Raw genomic sequence first — 17,537 nt, 5'->3', positions numbered from 1 at the left:
TCTTTCTGTGTGTGTGTGTGTGTGTGTGTGTGTGTGTGTGTGTCTGTCTGTCTGTTTGTCTCTCTCTCTCCAAAATAAATAGGGATGCTTGAGTGGCTTAGTTGGTTAATTGTATGACTTTGGCTAGGTCATGATCTCACAGCTCATGAGTTTGAGCCCTCATGGGGCTCTGTGCAGACAGCTCAGAGCCTGGAGCCTGCTTCAGATTCTGTGTCTCTGTCTCTCTCTTTGCCCCTCCCCTACTTGTGCTCTGTTTCTCTCTGTCTCTCAAAAATAAATAAACATTTAGAAAAATACATACATACATACATACATACATACATTAAACAAAAGAGTGAAGTGCAGGCAATATCCCTGATGAATATGGATGCAAAAATTCTCAACAAAATACTAGAAAATCATATCCCAAAGCACATTAAAAGAATCATTCACCACAATCAAGTGGGATTTATTCCTGGGTTGAAAAGATGCTTCAATAGTCACAAATCATCAACATGATACAGCACATTAATAAAAGAAAGAGTAATAACTATATGAGACTCTCAATAGATACATAAAAAACATTTGACAAAGTACAACATCTATTCTTTATAAAAACTCTCAACAAAGTAGGCACCTCAACATCATAAAGGCCTTTTATGAGAAACCAACAGCTAATATCATCCTCAGTGGGGAAAAACAGAGCTTTTCCTCCATGGACAGGAACAAGACAAGGATGTTCAATATCACCACTATTACTTAAGATAGTACTAGAAGTCCTAGCCTCGGCAATCAAACAAAAGGAAATAAAAGGAATCCGAACCAAGGAAGAAGTCAAACTTCCACTAATGCAGATGACATGATATTCTATATAGAAAACCCAAAAGACTCCACCAAAAAGTTGTTAGAACTGATAAACGTATTCAGTAAAGTCACAGGATACAAAAATAAATGTACAGAAATCTGTTGCATTCTTATACACCAATAATGAAGCAACAGAATGAGATATCAAGGAATTGATCCCATTTATAACTGCATCGGAAAACATAAGATACCTAGGAATACACCTAACCAAAAAGGTAAAAGATCTGTACTCTGGAAATTATAAAACGTTTATGAAAGAAATTGAAGATGACACAAAGAAGTGGAGAGAAATTCCATGCTCATGGATTGGAAGAGCAAATATTGTTAAAATGTCTGTACTACCCAAAGCAACCTACACATTTAATGCAATCCTTATCAAAATACCACCAGCATTTTTCACAGAGCTAGAACAACTTTTCCTAAAATTTGCATGGAACCACAAAAGACCATAAATAGCCAAAGCAATATTGAAAAAGAAAAGCAACACTGGAGGTATCACAGTTCCAGACTTCAAGTTTTATTACAAAGGTATAGTAATCAAGACCATATATTTACTGGCAAAAAACAGACACATAGATCATTGAAACAGAATAGAAACCCCAGAAATGGACCCACAACGATAGGGTCAACTAATCTTCAACAAAGCAGGAGAGAATATCCAATGGCGGGGTGGGGGTGGGGGGAAGGCAGTCTCTTGAACAAATTGTATTGGGACAACTGGACAGCAACATGCAAAAGAATGATAGTGGGTCACTTTCGTACACCATACACAAAAATAAACTCAAACTGGATGAAAGACCTCATCCATGAGGATGAGGGACCTCATACCTTAAAAATTCTATAGGAGGACATTGGCAGTAATCTCTTAGACACAGGTTCTGTCAACTTCTTACTAGATATGCCTCCTGAAGTAAGGGAAGCAAAAGCAAAAATAAACTATTGGGACTTTATTTAAAAAAAAAAAAGAATCTTCTGTATAGCAAAGGAAACAATCAACAAAACTAAAAGGCAATGTATGGAACTGGATATGATATTTGCAAATTATATAAATGATAAGGGGTTAGTATCCAAAATATATTTAGAACATATCAAACTCAAAACCCCAAGAACAAATAATCCAGTTAAAAAATGGGCAGAAGAAATGAAGAGACATTTTTCCAAAGAAGACATACAGATGGATAACAGGCACGTGAAAAGATGCCCAACATCACTCATCATTAGGGAAATGCAAATCAAAACCATGATGAGATATCACCTCACACCTGTCAAAATGGCTAAAATTAACAACACAGGAAACATCAGGTGTTGGTGAGAATTTGGAGAAATGGGAACCCTCTAACGCTGTTGGTGGGAATGCAAACTGCTATAGCCACTGCGGAAAAGAGTATGGACTTTCCTCAAAAAATTACAATAGTACTACCTCACAACCCAGCAATTGCCCTACTAGATATTTACCCAAAGTACAAAAAAGTATTTATTCAAAACAATACATGCACTCCAATGTTTATAGCAGCATTAACAATGATTGCCAGGTTATGGAAAGAGCCCAAATGTCCATGGACTGAAGAATGGATAAAGAAGTGATGGTATAGGTAGTCCCCCAAAAAGATAGCACAGAGGAGGACGCTGGGCTCACCCCTTCCTGCTGATCGCTTAGATTCCACCCACAGCAGCCTAAATAACCCAGAAAACCGCCAGAACACTAGCAGAATGGGCTCTCTGGAGCCAAGGGTAGACAAGGGGCCCACGGAAGTGGGTAGGAAGGTCGGAGAGATGGTGCGTGTTACATGGACTGGTGGGAGGGAGCCGGGCGGTGGAGGGCCAGCCTGCCAGGCAAGGCAGAGCCCCCGAAGTCTGGCTTGCAAAAGCAGAGGGGTTGGACTGCATGAGTTCTGACAGCCAGTGGGACTTAAGATCTGGAACGTTAAAAGTCAACAGCTCTGCTTTTGGAGAGTGGGGAGGGTGAGAGGACGCCGGGAGGGAGAGTTGTTGAGCCTCGGTAGGACAGAGCTCAGTGGGGGAACAGAAGTGGGGGAACTTTTCCCTCTCCCATCCCCCAGCCGAAATTCCAAAGGGAACCAGTTCTCGTCACCTTATTTGCTTCCACCTCGCAGACACCCAAGGCTGTGCTTCTGTGGATCCATCCCTCCGATGGGCCTGCCTCCCTCCCGGTGCTGCAGGGCCCCTCCTGCAGGGGACCAACAAGGGCAAAGTGAGCTAAGCCTACCCCTCCCGCCCCTGTGTACCTTGCTAATACGTCCTTGGCCAGATCCCATCGAGGCAGCACCACAAGCCTGATAGTGTGCAAGTATCCCAGACAGGGGCCACACACTCCACAGTGAGTCCTGCCCCTGGGAGAGGGGAAGATAAGGTACATACCAGTCTGACTGTGGCCCCAGCAGTGGGCTGGGGGCAGACATCAGGTCTGACTGTGGCCCTGCCCACCAACACAAGTTTCTACAGACAGCACAGAGGAAGTACCCTGCAGATTGGAGCTACCGCAGGGACGAACCAAAATGGCAAAATGGAAGAATTCTCCTCAAAAGAAACTCCAGGAAGTAGCGACAGCTAACGAATTGATCAAAAATGATTTAAGCAATATAACAGAACAAGAATTTAGAGTAATAGTCATAAAATTAATCCCTGGCTTGAGAAAAAGCATAAAGAACACCAGAGAATCTAATGCTACAGAGATCAAAGGACTAAAATATAGTCATGATGAATTAAAAATTGCTATAGATGAGGTGTAAAATAAAATAGAGGTGGCCATACCACAGATTGAAGAGGCAGAGGAGAGAATAGGTGAATTAGAAGAGAAAATTATGGAAAAACAAAATCTGGGGAAAAAAAGAGATAAAAAGAATCCAGGAATATGAGGGGAGAATTAGAGAACTAAGTGATATAACCAAATGGAACGATATTCATAACTTAGAAATTCCAGAAGAAGAAGAAGAGAGAGGAAGGGGCTGAAGGTGTACATGAACAAATCATAGCTGAGAACTTCCCTGATCTGGGGAAGGAAACAGGCATTGAAATCCAAGAAGTACAGAGAACTCCCTTCAGACGTCACTTGAATCAATCTTCTGCACCACATATCATAGTGAAACTGGCAAAATACAAGGATAGAGAGAGAATTCTGAAAGCAGCTCAGGGTAAACGGGCCCTAACATACAAATGTAGACACATAAGGGTCGAAGCAGACCTATCTTCTGAAAGGAATGAAGATAGGAAAGGACCTATCTTCAGGCCAGAAAGGAATGGCAGGAAATCTTCACTGTGATGAACAGAAAAAAAAAATGTGCAGCCAAGAATCCTTTAGCCAGCAAGTCTGCCATTCAGAACAGAAGGAGAGATAAAGGTCTTCCCAAACAAACAAAAACTGAAGGAATTCATCACCACTAAACCAGCCCTACAAAAGATGCCTCTAAACACATATCTTTCAATAATAACACTGAATGTAAATGGACTAAATGGTCCAACCAAAAGACATAGGGAATCAGAATGGACAAAAAAACAAGATCCATCTATTTTCTGTCTACAAGAGACTAATTTTAGACCCGAGGACACCTTCAGATTGAAAGTGAGGGGATGGAGAACTATCTATCATGCTACTGGAAGTCAAAAGACAGCTGGAGTAGCCGTACTTATACCAGACAAAACTAGACTTTAAGTTAAAGGCTGTAACAAGAGATGAAGAAGGGCATTATATAATAATCACAGGGTCTATCCATCAGGAAGAGCTAACAATTATAAATGTCTATGTACCGACTACTGGAGCACCCAAATTTTTAAAAGAATAAATCACAAACATAAGCAATCTTATCAATAAGAATGTGGTAATTGCAGGGGACTTTAATGCTCTATGTATAGCAATGGACAGATCATCTAGTCACAGAATCAGTGAAGAAACAATGGCCCTGAATGATACTATGGACCAGATGGATTTGACAGATATATTTAGAACTCTGCATTCCAAAGAAATGGAATATACTTTCTTCTCGAGTGCACATGGAAAATCCTCTAGGATAGATCACATACTGGGTCACCAAACATCCCTTAATAAGTGTAAAAGAATTGAGATGATACCATGCACACTTTCAGACCACAATGAGATGAAACTTGAAATCAACCACAGGAAAAAGTCTGGAAAACCTCCAAAAGCATGGAGGGTAATGAATACCCTACTAAAGAATGAATGGGTCAACCAGGCAATTAGAGAATAAATTAAAAGACATATGAAAAAAAAATGAAAATACAACAATCCAAACACTTTGGGATGCAGCAAAGGAAGGCCTGAGAGGAAAATACATTGCAATTCAGAACTATCTCAAGAAACAAAAACATCCCAAATACAAAATCTAACAGCACACCTAAAGGAAATAGAAGCAGAACAGCAAAGACATCCCAAGCCCAGAAGAAGAAGAGAAATAATAAAGATCAGAGCAGAAATAAACAATATAGAATCTAAAAACACAGTAGAGCAGATCAATGAAACCAACAGTTGGTTTTTTGAAAAAAATCAGCAAAATTGATAAACCTCTAGCCAGGCTACTCAAAAATAAAGGGGAGAGGACCCAAATAGATAAAATCATGAATAAAAATGGAAGTATTACAACCAATCCCTCAGAAATACAAGCAATTATCAGGGAATACTATGAAAAATTATATGCCAACAAACTGGACAACCTGGAAGAAATGGACAAATTCCTAAGCACCCACACACTTCCAAAACTCAAACAGGAAGAACTAGAAAACTTGAACAGACCCATAACCACTGAAGAAATTGAATCAGTTACCAAAAATTTCCCAACAAATAAGAGTCTAAGACCAGATGGCTTCCCTGGGGAATTCTACCAGACATGTAAAGCATAGATAATACCCATCCTTCTCAAGCTGTTCCAGAAAAATAGAAAGGAAAGGAAAACTTCCATACTCATTCTATGAAGCCAGCATTACTTGGATTCCCAAACCAGACAAAGGCCCGGCAAAAAAAGAGAACCACAGGCCAATATCCCTGATGAATATGGATGCAAAAACTCTCAACAAGATACTAGCAAATCGAATTCAATAGCATATAAAAAGAATTATTCACCATGATCAAGTGGGATTCATCCCTGGGTTGCAGGGCTGGTTCAACATTCGCAAATCAATCAACGTGATACATCACATTAATAAAAGGAAAGATAAGAACCATATGATCCTGTTAATAGAAACAGAAAAAAGCATTTGACAACATTCAGCATCCTTTCTTAATAAAAACCCTCGAGAAAGTCGGGATAGAAGGCACATATTTAAACCTCATAGAAGCCATTTATGAAGCGCCCACAACTAATATCGTCCTCAATGGGGAAAAACTGAGAGCTTTCCCCCTGAGATCAGGAAGATGACAGGGATGTCCACTCTCACCTCTGTTGTTTAACGTAGTGTTGGAAGATTTAGCATCAGCAATCAGACAACAAAAGGAAATCAAAGGCATCAAAATTGGCACAGATGAAGTCAAGCTTTCACTTTTTGTGGACGACATGATACTACACATGTAAAACCTGATAGACTCCAAAAGTCTGCTAAAAATGATACATGAATTCAGCAAAGTTGCAGGATACCAAACCAATGTACAGAAACCAGTTGCATTCTTATACACTAATAATGAAGCAACAGAGAGACAGATACATACACTGGTCCCATTCACAATTGCACCAAGAATCAAAAAATACCTACGAATAAACCTAACCAAAGATGTAAAACATCTGTATGCTGAAAACTATAGAAAGCTTATGAAGGAAATTGAAGAAGATACTAAGAAATGGAAAAACATTCCATACTCATGGATTGGAAGAATAAATATTGTTAAAATGTCAATACTACCCAAAGCAATCTACACATTCAATGCAATCCTAATCAAAATTGCACCAGAACTCTTCTCGAAGCTAGAACAAGCAATCCTAAAATTTGTATGGAACCACAAAAGACCCCAAAAAGCCAAAGTAAGATTGAAGAAGACCAAAGCGGGAGGCATCACAATCCCAGACTTTCGCCTCTACTATAAAGCTGTAGTCATCAAGACAGTATGGTATTGGCTCATAAATAGACACATAGACCAATGGAATAGAAGAGAGACCCCAGAATTGGACCCACACAAGTATGGCCAACAAATCTTTGACAGAGCAGGAAAGAATATCCAATGGAAAAAAGATAGTCTCTGTAACAAATGGTGCTGGGAGAACTGGACAGCAACATGCAGAAGAATGAAAATAGACCTTTCTTAAACCATACACAAAAATAAACTCAAAATGGATGAAAGACCTGAATGTGAGACAGGAAACCCTCAAAACCCTAGAGGGGAAAAAAAGGAAAAAAACTTTTCTGACCTCAGCCGCAGCAATTTCTTACTCGACACATCTCCAAAGGCAAGGGAATTAAAAGCAAAAACGAACTATTGGGACCTCATGAAGATAAAAAGCTTCTGCACTGAAAAGGAAACAATCAACAAAACTAAAAGGCAACCAACAGAATGGGAAAAAAAAAATATTTGCAAATGACATATCGGGCAAAGGGCTAGTATCCAAAATCTATAAAGAACTCACCAAACTCCACACACGAAAAACAAATAATCCAGTGAAGAAATGGGCAGGAGACATGAATAGACACTTCTCTAAGGAAGACACCCAGATGGCCAACAGGCACATGAAAAGATGCTCAACGTCACTCCTCATCAGGGAAATACAAATCAAAACCACACTGAGATATCACCTCACGCCAGTCAGAGTGGCTAAAATGAACACATCAGGAGACTATAGATGCTGGCGAGGATGTGGAGAATTGGGAACCCTCTTGCACTGTTGGTAGGAATGCAAACTGGTGCAGCCGCTCTGGAAAACAGTGTGGAAGTTCCTCAAAAATTTAAAAATAGATCTACCCTATGACCCAACAATAGCACTACTAGGAATATACCCAAGGGATACAGGAGTGCTGATGCATAGGGGCACTTGTACCACAACGTTTATAGCAGCACTTTCAACAATAGCCAAATTATGGAAAGAGCCTAAATGTCCATCAACTGATGAATGGATAAAGAAGTTGTGGTTTATATACACAATGGGATACTACTTGGCAATGAGAAAGAATGAAATGTTGCCTTTTGTAGCAACATGGATGGAACTGGAGAGTGTTATGCTAAGTGAAATAAGTCATACAGAGAAAGACAGATACCATATGGTTTCACTCTTATGTGGATCCTGGGAAACTTAACAGAAGACCATGGGGGAGGGGAAGGAGAAAAAAAAGAGAGGGAGGGAGCCAAACCATATGAGACTCTTAAAAACTGAGAATAAACTGAGGGTTGATGGGGGGTCAGAGGGAGGGGAAAAGTGGGTGATGGTCATTGAGGAGGGCACCTGTTGGGATGAGCACTGAGCATTGTATGGAAACAAATTTGCCTATACATTTCATATTTAAAAAAAAAAAGTATTGTAATTTTACTGTCAGTTTCCACATGCCTCATAGCTAGTATACAGAAATACATTTGATATTTGACCTTGGATCGTGAAACCTTCCTGAAATCATTTATTTGAGATTTTATGTAGAGTCTTTAAGATCACCTATATAGACAAGCATGTCATTTGCAAATAGGGCAGTCATATTCCTTCCTTTACAATTTGTATATCTTTTACTTAATTTTCTTACATTTTTGTACAGGCCAGGACTTCCAATACTATGTTGAATAAGAGTGGTTAGAGCAGACAGCCTTTGCTTTTTTTTTTTCTTTTGATTTTACAAGGGATGCATTTTGTTTTTTATCATTAAGTATGGTGGTAGCTGTAGGCATTTTATAAATTTTTTTTTTATCAAGTTGAGGAATTTCTTCTCTATTATTCATTTGCCGAGATTTTTAAAAATCACAAATAGATACTGATTTTTGACAACAGTTTTATGCAGGAATTTATATGGTCATATAATTTTTTTTTCTTCAGCTTGTTGATACATGATTGTTTACATTGACTGAATTTCAAATATTTAACCAGCATTACATTCCTGGAATAAGTCCTACTTTGTTGTGATATGCAATTCGTATTTTTGCTGGATTCAATTTGCTAGTAGTTTGTTGAGGATTTTTGTGTCTCTGGACATGAGAAATATTGATGTTTTCTTTTTTTATATGTTATTTTCTTTTAGTTTTGTCATTAGGGTAATACTGTTATGAAAATAATTTGGAGTGCATTCCCTCCTCTTAATTTTTGGAAGTGATTGTGTAGAATTGAAACTAGTTGTTTTTTGTATTTTTTAAAGTTATTATTTATTTATTTTGAGAGAGAGAGTGAGAGAGAGAGAGAGAGCTTGAGCATGGGAGGAGCGGAGAGAGAGAGAGAGAGAGACAGACAGAGAGAGAGAGAGACAGAGAGAGAGACAGAGAGACAGAGACAGAGAGAGAGAGAGAATCCCAAACAGGCTCAGCACTGTTAGCACAGAGCCCAACACAAGGTTCGAACTCACAAACCATGATATCATGACCTGAGCTGAAATCAAGAGTCAGATGTTTAACTGACCTAGCACCCAGCTGCCCTGAACTAGTTATTTTTAAATATTTAGTAGATTTCTCCAATGAAGTTATTTGGACCTGGTGATTCCTTTTTCAAAAGATTTTAAATTCCAAATTCAATATTTTACATCTTAATAAAATTATTGTGGTTCTCTCTTTTTTTTAAATTTTGTGAGCATTGTTAGTTTTTGGTATTTGAGAAATTGGTATATTGATTCTAAGTTTTGGAATTTATAAGAAAATGTTGGTCATAGTGTGCCTTAATTATATTTTTAATGTCTGTGGTATCTGTAGTTATATCACCAGTAGCATTCCTGATATTGGTAATTTTTGTCTTTTTATCATATTTCTCTTGTCACAACTTTATCAATTTTATTGGTCATTTAAAAAAACCACCCGACAAAAATGCATTTTCTCTATTGTTTTTCTGATTTCAATTTCATCGATTTCTGCTCTTGTCTTTATTATATCCTTCCTTCTCTGTGTTTTGAGCTTGTTTTCTTCTAATTTCTCTAATTTTTTGAGGTAGAAACATGAATTATTGTTATAAAATCTTTTCTCTTTACTAATATCAGTATTTATTATAGTAAATTTCCTTCTCAAAACTGATTTAGTACATCCCACATATTTTGACATGTTGTGTTTTTATTTTCATTCAGTTCCAGGTATATTTTCATGTACTTTGAAACAGCTATGTTTGACTTTTCTATTATTTTAGAGTGTGTTATTTATTTTTCCAGTGTTTGGTAATTTTTCCTTTTTTTTTTTTTCATTTGCCTTATCCAAAACAAAGTTGGATTTTATTGTCAGAGAACACACTCTGTATCTGTCATTATTTTTACATTTGTTGAGGTTTTTTATGGCCCTGAATACAATCCGTCATAATGAACATTCCTAATTTTCTCTCATTTGAAAATCATTATTTCCCCTTCATTTCTGAGGGATACTTTCACTAGATACAGAACGGAGTGCTGGAAATTCTTTTCTTTCAGTATTTGAAAAATGTGGCATTTTCATCTGGTCTTCATTGCTTTTTATGAGAAATCCACTGTTATTTGAGTTATTGTTTCCATGTAGGTAATGCATCATTTCTCTCTGGTTGTTTTCAGTATTTTTCTTTGTCTCTAGTTTTTGGAAGTTTGTATGTGCCACGTCTTGATATGGATTTTCTTTGGGTTTATCATCTTAAATCTGCAGATTTATGACACTTGCCAAATTTTGGAAGTTTTCAGCCATTATTTATTTTAATACTCTTTCACCTCAAATTCTTTCTTCTCTCCTCTTGGACAACATAAATGTTAGATCTTTTATTTTATTATTGTCCCACCATCCCTGAGACTGTGCTTATTTGTTTGTGTATATTTTCAATCTGTTGTTCATATCTGGTAGTTTCTATTGTTCTGTTTTTGAGTTCATGGATTCTTTCTTTTATTGTCTTCAATCTACTACTTGGCCACCCAGAATGTTTTTTTATTCTTTATTTTAGTAATTGTATTTACTGATTCTATAATTTCCCTTTGACTTTATTTTATATTTTATGTTTTGTTGTGATTTTCTATTTTTCACTTTTTCTAGAGTGTTCACCATAATTAATTGAAACATATTTATGATTGCTGCTTTAAAACACCTGTCAGATATTTCCAACATCCGAGTCACTGCAATGTTGAGGGGTGAATGTTCAATTCCCCACTGGTCCCTGCTGACACCATCCTGGCCAAAGAATGGCCCTAACTTGCTCTGCCATTTTGCCAATGGGTAACAGTAAAAGATTAGCACCTTTTTCCGTTCTAGTGACTCCTTCCCAGTAAAAATGTTGCACTGACTTATAGTGTCTCATTGCCACTGGTTTTGGGTGGCAGTTCAGCTCTCTATTGTTCCCTGATGAGGACAGATATGGTAGCTAACTAGCATCACCTTGCACTTGTTCCATCTCAGTTATTTCAGGTGTATGAGGAAGTTGAGTTCCCACTGACTTCAGATTGGGGTAAGTAAACTACCATCAAGCACTACATTGCATAGCCTTATTGACATATTCTGACTTATTGATGTTGGGTTACAATGGAAATTCAGCTCTGTCTAAACCTCTCTTACTGCAAGTGAGGGAAAAGAAAAGCACCACTTACACTATCTGATTCTATTTTAATTATTCTGGGTGAGAATGAAAGCTCAGCTTTTCTATGGCCCCACTGAAACTAGGGGAGTTGAAAGTAAAGAGTCTTAAACTGCCTCATTCTACCTTGTTGCTTCTGGGCGGAGTTAGAACTTCAGCTCCCTACAGGGCCCCTCTGACACTGGAGAAAAGTGGGTATGAAGAAGAGAGAGAAGTAACATTGCCTCACACTACTCTTTCTACTTCATTTCTGTTGGGTGACAGTGAAAACCCATCTTCCTACTTGGCCTTATTGACACTACTCAGGTAGTGGAATCAAAGTATTGCCTACGATTACCGGGCAGGAGATGGAAGTCCCACCAATACCACCCTGATAGAAGAATTAGGGAACCATTTATCCATTGATGTTTGGCTTGGCTGGCATGGACACTATCAAAAATGCTCTCTGTTCTAATTTGCTGCCCTCGCCTACATGATTTGGAAAGAGAATCAACTTTCTTTGGGGCCCTTTATATCTATGTTTATTGGCAATTTTGGATTGTAAGTTTCTCCAGCACAATGTCCAGGATATATAAGAGGAAAACAAAACCCAACAGGATGCTCTCCTGTGTTGCTCAAGTCCCAAGGTCTCCAGGCTCTCTCTTTTCTTCTTTTCACTTTTCAGAGTTTTCTTATGCTTTATTTTTAGTTGTATGAGGAAGAACTTGAGAGTAAGAGGCAATTCCATCTTGGCCAGAGATAGAAATTCTCCCATTATATATTTTAGAGTAAAATATAGAAATATCTTAAACATTTTATTTTTAAAAATTTATTTATTTAAATTCAAGTTAGTTAACATACAGTGTAGTATTGGTTATAGGAGTAGAACCCAGTGATTCATCACTTACATATAACAAGTGCTCATCCCAACGAGTGCCCTCCTTAATACCCATCACCTAGTTAGCCCATTACCCCACCCACCTCCCCTCCAACAACCCTCAATTTGTTCTCTGAATTTAAGAGACTCTCATGGTTTGCTTCCCTCTCTGTTTTTATCTTACTTTATAATAAGGTAATGGATTAAGTTTCTCCTGTATTCTCAGTGGAATTTTGTACAGCCATTCAAATCACATTAGCAAATAATACTTACTGACATGAGAAAAATACCATGGTAAAGAGTATCAGAATGCAAAATTCTATGTACGTACAATTATACCAATTACATAAGAGGGGTGTGTGTGTGTGTGTGTGTGTGTGTGTGTGTGTGTAAGTATTCCCATGTTTGTGTATGCAAGTAGATGAAAGAAATAAGGCTGAAATTTTTACAAAAATGGTAGCAGTGGATACCTTTGCGGATTGGGATTATGCGTAATTTTTATTTCCTGCTTTATACCTTTCTGTTTCCAAATGTTCTACAATGGACATGTCTTACTTTCATAATCAGGGGAAAAAATAAAATACTGATTAAATTAGATGCTCCATTCTTGACAAAACCATTTTGGTTCTATCAAGGAAAACCTGTTGCCAGTGACAGAACTAAGAAGTGAGTTTAACCCAATTAACAATGTTTAAATCTATAGAATTTCAGCAAAGAGGTGTGTAGAAAAAGGTAAGCTACAGAGGGAATTTGGTAATAGCTTCCTAAATCTTGAACTGGAAGAGTATAAGTGCTTTTGAGATGTAAAAATGTTTTAGGCAGCTACCACCAAGACATTTTAAGAAAATTATTTGAATTCTCCTAGGCCATTTTCTCCTAATATTTTCGATATATTTCCTTAAGAATTTACTAATTCAGTATCATTACATGGAAATGCTAGAACACATCATGGGAAAACCTTAGACCCTGAGAGATCCTTTGTTTTATGCCCTTTCCTGCTTCCTTTTACCAGATAAGTCAAAGACCTCTAAGGCCAACCAGATATAAACTGTTTTGACTGAAGTCTCCAGAATCTTAGTTACATGAAAACCTGAAGCTCAGTTTATTCTCATAATTAGAGATAAATTATTTGATCAGCCCTAATTTCAAGTCAGCAGTAGAAAGCTCAGTTCTAGATCAACAGAAAAGATGCAGTCCAGTCCCACCCACTCCAGTTACTTTAGGTTTAAAGATTCTTTTTGGTACATAGTTCCATAAAATTTGGGTTTTATTATTAGTTCCTTGTTGCAAATCTGTCTTAGAAGTAGAAAAAATTTTACCCCTTGGGTAGATGTGTGTGGAGCTGCTAGTTCTTGATTGTGATAAAGAGGGACATGTGCTGTTCATTATCTCTCCCCCACTCTTTTCTTCCTCTCTTCTGTACCTTCTCCACCTGATCAAGGGGTTGGTATTTGAGAAGGGAGGCAACTGTAAAATCGAGGCTCCACATGCTAATGGTACTAAATTTGCTTCTTCTTTTGTTATAGTTCTTGTTGCTTCTCTTTGAGATGCTGTACAGACAGACAGACAAAATTATAGACTGTGTGTTTTCTTTGTGATGTGTACATGCTGAATGATGGTGACTTCTTTTAGGATGTTCTGGGAATAAGCAATATGTGCGCCTAAGACTGTGTTATGCTTTAGTTCTAGGGCACAAGAGACCCTGAGGGGTGGCATTTTATTTTCACTTGGTGCCACTATCAGTGATATTGAAAACAGTGATATGAAGTGATATTGATATTGATGCCCCCTTATTCAAATAGCTTGCTTTCTGATCCACATCTCCCTTTTAACTTCCCAGATTCCCCTTCATATTATCTTGAAGCCTGTGATTTTGGGTTTAGTATTTATATGCATATGTGGCAGGGAGTTATGAGGGATGACTTCCATTTTCTCTTCACCTAGATACCCTGTACCATAAATCTTCTTATCAGCCCCATATGATAGTTTTGTGAATCTCTGGGTGAGAAGTAAACCTTTTTATATCTCAAAAATCATGGGAAATTCTGTGGGGGGGGGGAACACAAATTTTGGGAAGGAACAAGCCAAATCCTTCCCACTCACCTTGAGGACAGTGATGAAAAGTATAGCAACTTCTCATTAGCTCTGTTCTCTCCAAGTAGGTCACCTCAAAAAGGAGTGGCATGATATAGTCAAAGGGCTGAAAAGGAAAAAAAAAAAAAACATACAATCTAGAACAGTCTACCCAGCAAGATTATCATTCAGAATTAGAGGAGAGATAAACAGTTTCCCAGACCAAAAAAAAAAAAAAAAAAAAAAAAAAACTTTAAAGGAGAATTTCACCATTATACCAGGCTTACAAGAAATGTTAAAGGGATTTCTTTAAGTGGAAAAGAACAGGCCATAATTAGAAATAAGAAAGTTATGAATAGAAATATGTAAAATATGACAACATATGCATAAAACATGGAGGAGTGAGTAAAAAAAAATCTTTTAGAACATATTTGAAATTAAATGACTTCTAACTTAATACAGACTGCTATATACTCAAGATCCTATGTGTGAACCTCATGATAATCACAAACTCACAACCTGTAACAGATAAACAAAAAATAAAGAGAAACAAAGCCAAGCATAACACTACAAAGTCATCAATCACAAGGAAAGAGAAGAAAAGAAGAAAAAGGAAACAGAGAACTAAAAAAACCCCAAAAACCAAAAAACAAAAACAAACAAACAAAAACAGAAAATAATGAAGAAATGTCAACAAGTACATAATTATCAGTAATTCTTTAAATGTAAATAGTCGAAATGTTCCAATAAAAAGGCATAGGGTTGCAGAAATGGGTTACAAAAAAATAACACAGGACTTATCTATATGCTGTTTGGAAGAGACTCGCTTCAGACCCTAAAGACAGAGAACCTGAAATTGAAGGGATGGAAAAAGATATTCTATGAAAATGGGAATGAAAAGAAAGCCAGAGTAGTAATACTTATATCAGACAAAAGACACTTTCATTTTTTTCTCTTCCAAAGTTTCATTTATTCTTTTTTTCAAAATTTCATTTGAATTCAAGTTAATTAACACGTAGTATAGTATTGATTTCAGGAGTAGAATTTAGTGATTCATCACTTATATATAACACCCAGTGCTCATCCCAACAAATACCCTCCTTAATGCCCATCATCCATTTAGCCCATCCTCCCCACCTCCCTTCCAGAAACCCTCAGTTTGTTCTCTACAGTTAAGAGTCTCTTATGGTTTGCCTCCCTCTCTGTTTTTATCTTATTTTTCCTTCCCTTCCTCTATGTTCATCTGGTTTGTTTCCTAAATTTCACATATGAGTGAAATCATATGGTATCTGTCTTTCTCTGGAGACAAAAGAGACATTTAAAATAATATTGTAACAAAGATAAAGAGGACATTACATAAGGTTAAGGGGGCCAATCTAAGAAGAGAATATAACAATTGTAAATACCTATACATTCAACATCAGAGCATCAAAATACATAAAACAAATAAAAACAGACATAAAAACAGAAATTGATAGTAATTCAATAATAGCAGGGGACATTGGTATGCCACTTCTATCAATGGATGGATCATCCAAGCAAAAAGTAAATAGGAAACAATGTCTTTAAATGACACATTAGACCAGACAGCCTTGACAGATACGTATAGAACATTTCATCCAAAACAACAGAATATACGTTCTTTTCAAGTGCATGTGAAAAATTCTTTAAGATGCAATAAAACAAGTCTCATTAAATTTAAGAAGATTGAAATGATATCATGCATCTTTTCTGACCACAATGGTATGAAACTAGAAATCAATTACAATTTTAAAAAGTGGAAAAAAAAGAAAACCATTTGGAGACTAAACAATAAACAGAAACAGAAGCCAAAAAGGACATAAAAATAAATGGAGACAAATGAAAATGAAAACACAATGGTCCAAAATCTTTGTGATGCATAAAAAAAAAAAAAAAGCTAAGTTGGAAAATTATAGCAATGAAGGTCTACCTCAAGAAACAAACAAAAAATTTCAAATAAACTATCTAAACTTATACCTAAAGGAATGAAAAAAGAACAAATGAAAACACAAGTTTAATAGAAGGAAGAAAATAATAAAGACAGCAAATATAATGAAGTAGAGGCTGAAACAAAATCGAAAAAATTGATGAAACGAAGATCTAGTTCTTTGAAAAGATCTACAAAACTGATAGTGCTTAACTGATAGTTAAATTCATCAGGAAAAATGGAGAGAGAATATAAATAAATAAAATCAGAGATGAAAGAGAAGTAAACCCAACACCACAGAAACACAAAAGCTTATAACAGAACACTATGAAAAATTATATGTTAGAATAATGGACAACATAAGAGACTTAGGTGAATTCCTATTACATGCAACCTTCCAAAATTTAATCAGGAAGGATGGAAAATCTGATCAAATTACCAGTAAAGAAATTGAATTGGTAGAGAGGGGGTAGGCCAACATGGCAGAGAAGTAGGGGGATCCCTACTTCCCGTGTCTCTCAAAGAAAGAAGTGCTGAAGCCAAAGAATTTTGGCTTCCTCCTAAGAGTCTGGGAGGAAAAGAGACTAAATCTACCAGGAAGAAAATGGGACAACTTGTGAAATGATATGTGGGTGATTGCAAATTGGGGGTGATAGGTATGGAGGGGAGGGATCCCCTTCTATGGAGAGACAAAGGGAAGAGAAAGAGCAGCTGGGGAAGTGTAGCACTGTATCTGGACAAGAGAAAAACCTCAGACTGGGACTGAGAGGGATCCTATCTCTAACTGTGGGGCTTTCTTCAGACTGGGGCTGCCTCCTTGTTTGCACACCTGGGGAGGAGGGGAGCCAGCCCTGGGTTCAGTGTTAGAACAGGGGTGCAGTCTGCAACAGGAAAAAGCAGTCCTCTCCCTGGAGGGCTGTGTGATAACAAAGCCTGCCTGCATCTGCCACCCCTGGGCTCAGTGGCTGGGTGGAGGGTGCAGTCCACAGTAGGAGAAAGCACCCCGCCCCCCACGAGTGCTGTGGGAAAAGACAAAGCCTGCCTGCTTTGGCCACCCCAGTGCTTGGCAGTGAGGTCAGTGGCTCAGTCCACAGCAGGAAAAGGTGGTCCTCCCAGAAGTGCAGGGGCACAGACAAAGCCAGTCAGGACCACATATCGAGCCATGCAGAGA

General features: G+C 37.5%; 1 long non-coding RNA gene across 1 annotated transcript; it reads right to left on the bottom strand.

Annotated features, from left to right (window-relative positions):
* Nucleotides 1–10,387: 10,387 nt before the first annotated feature.
* LOC125932220 (uncharacterized) lies at nucleotides 10,388–16,000 on the bottom strand. The gene is made up of 2 exons (XR_007460556.1): nucleotides 14,449–16,000; nucleotides 10,388–13,895 (listed from the first exon to the last, which is right to left on the bottom strand). It is a non-coding gene; the product is annotated as an uncharacterized LOC125932220 (long non-coding RNA).
* Between the last annotated feature and the right edge of the window lie 1,537 nt (nucleotides 16,001–17,537).

The sequence above is a fragment of the Panthera uncia genome, chromosome X, assembly GCF_023721935.1.
Source record: "Panthera uncia isolate 11264 chromosome X, Puncia_PCG_1.0, whole genome shotgun sequence".
NCBI lineage: Eukaryota > Metazoa > Chordata > Mammalia > Carnivora > Felidae > Panthera > Panthera uncia.
This window is presented reverse-complemented; position numbering and strand designations above follow the sequence as displayed.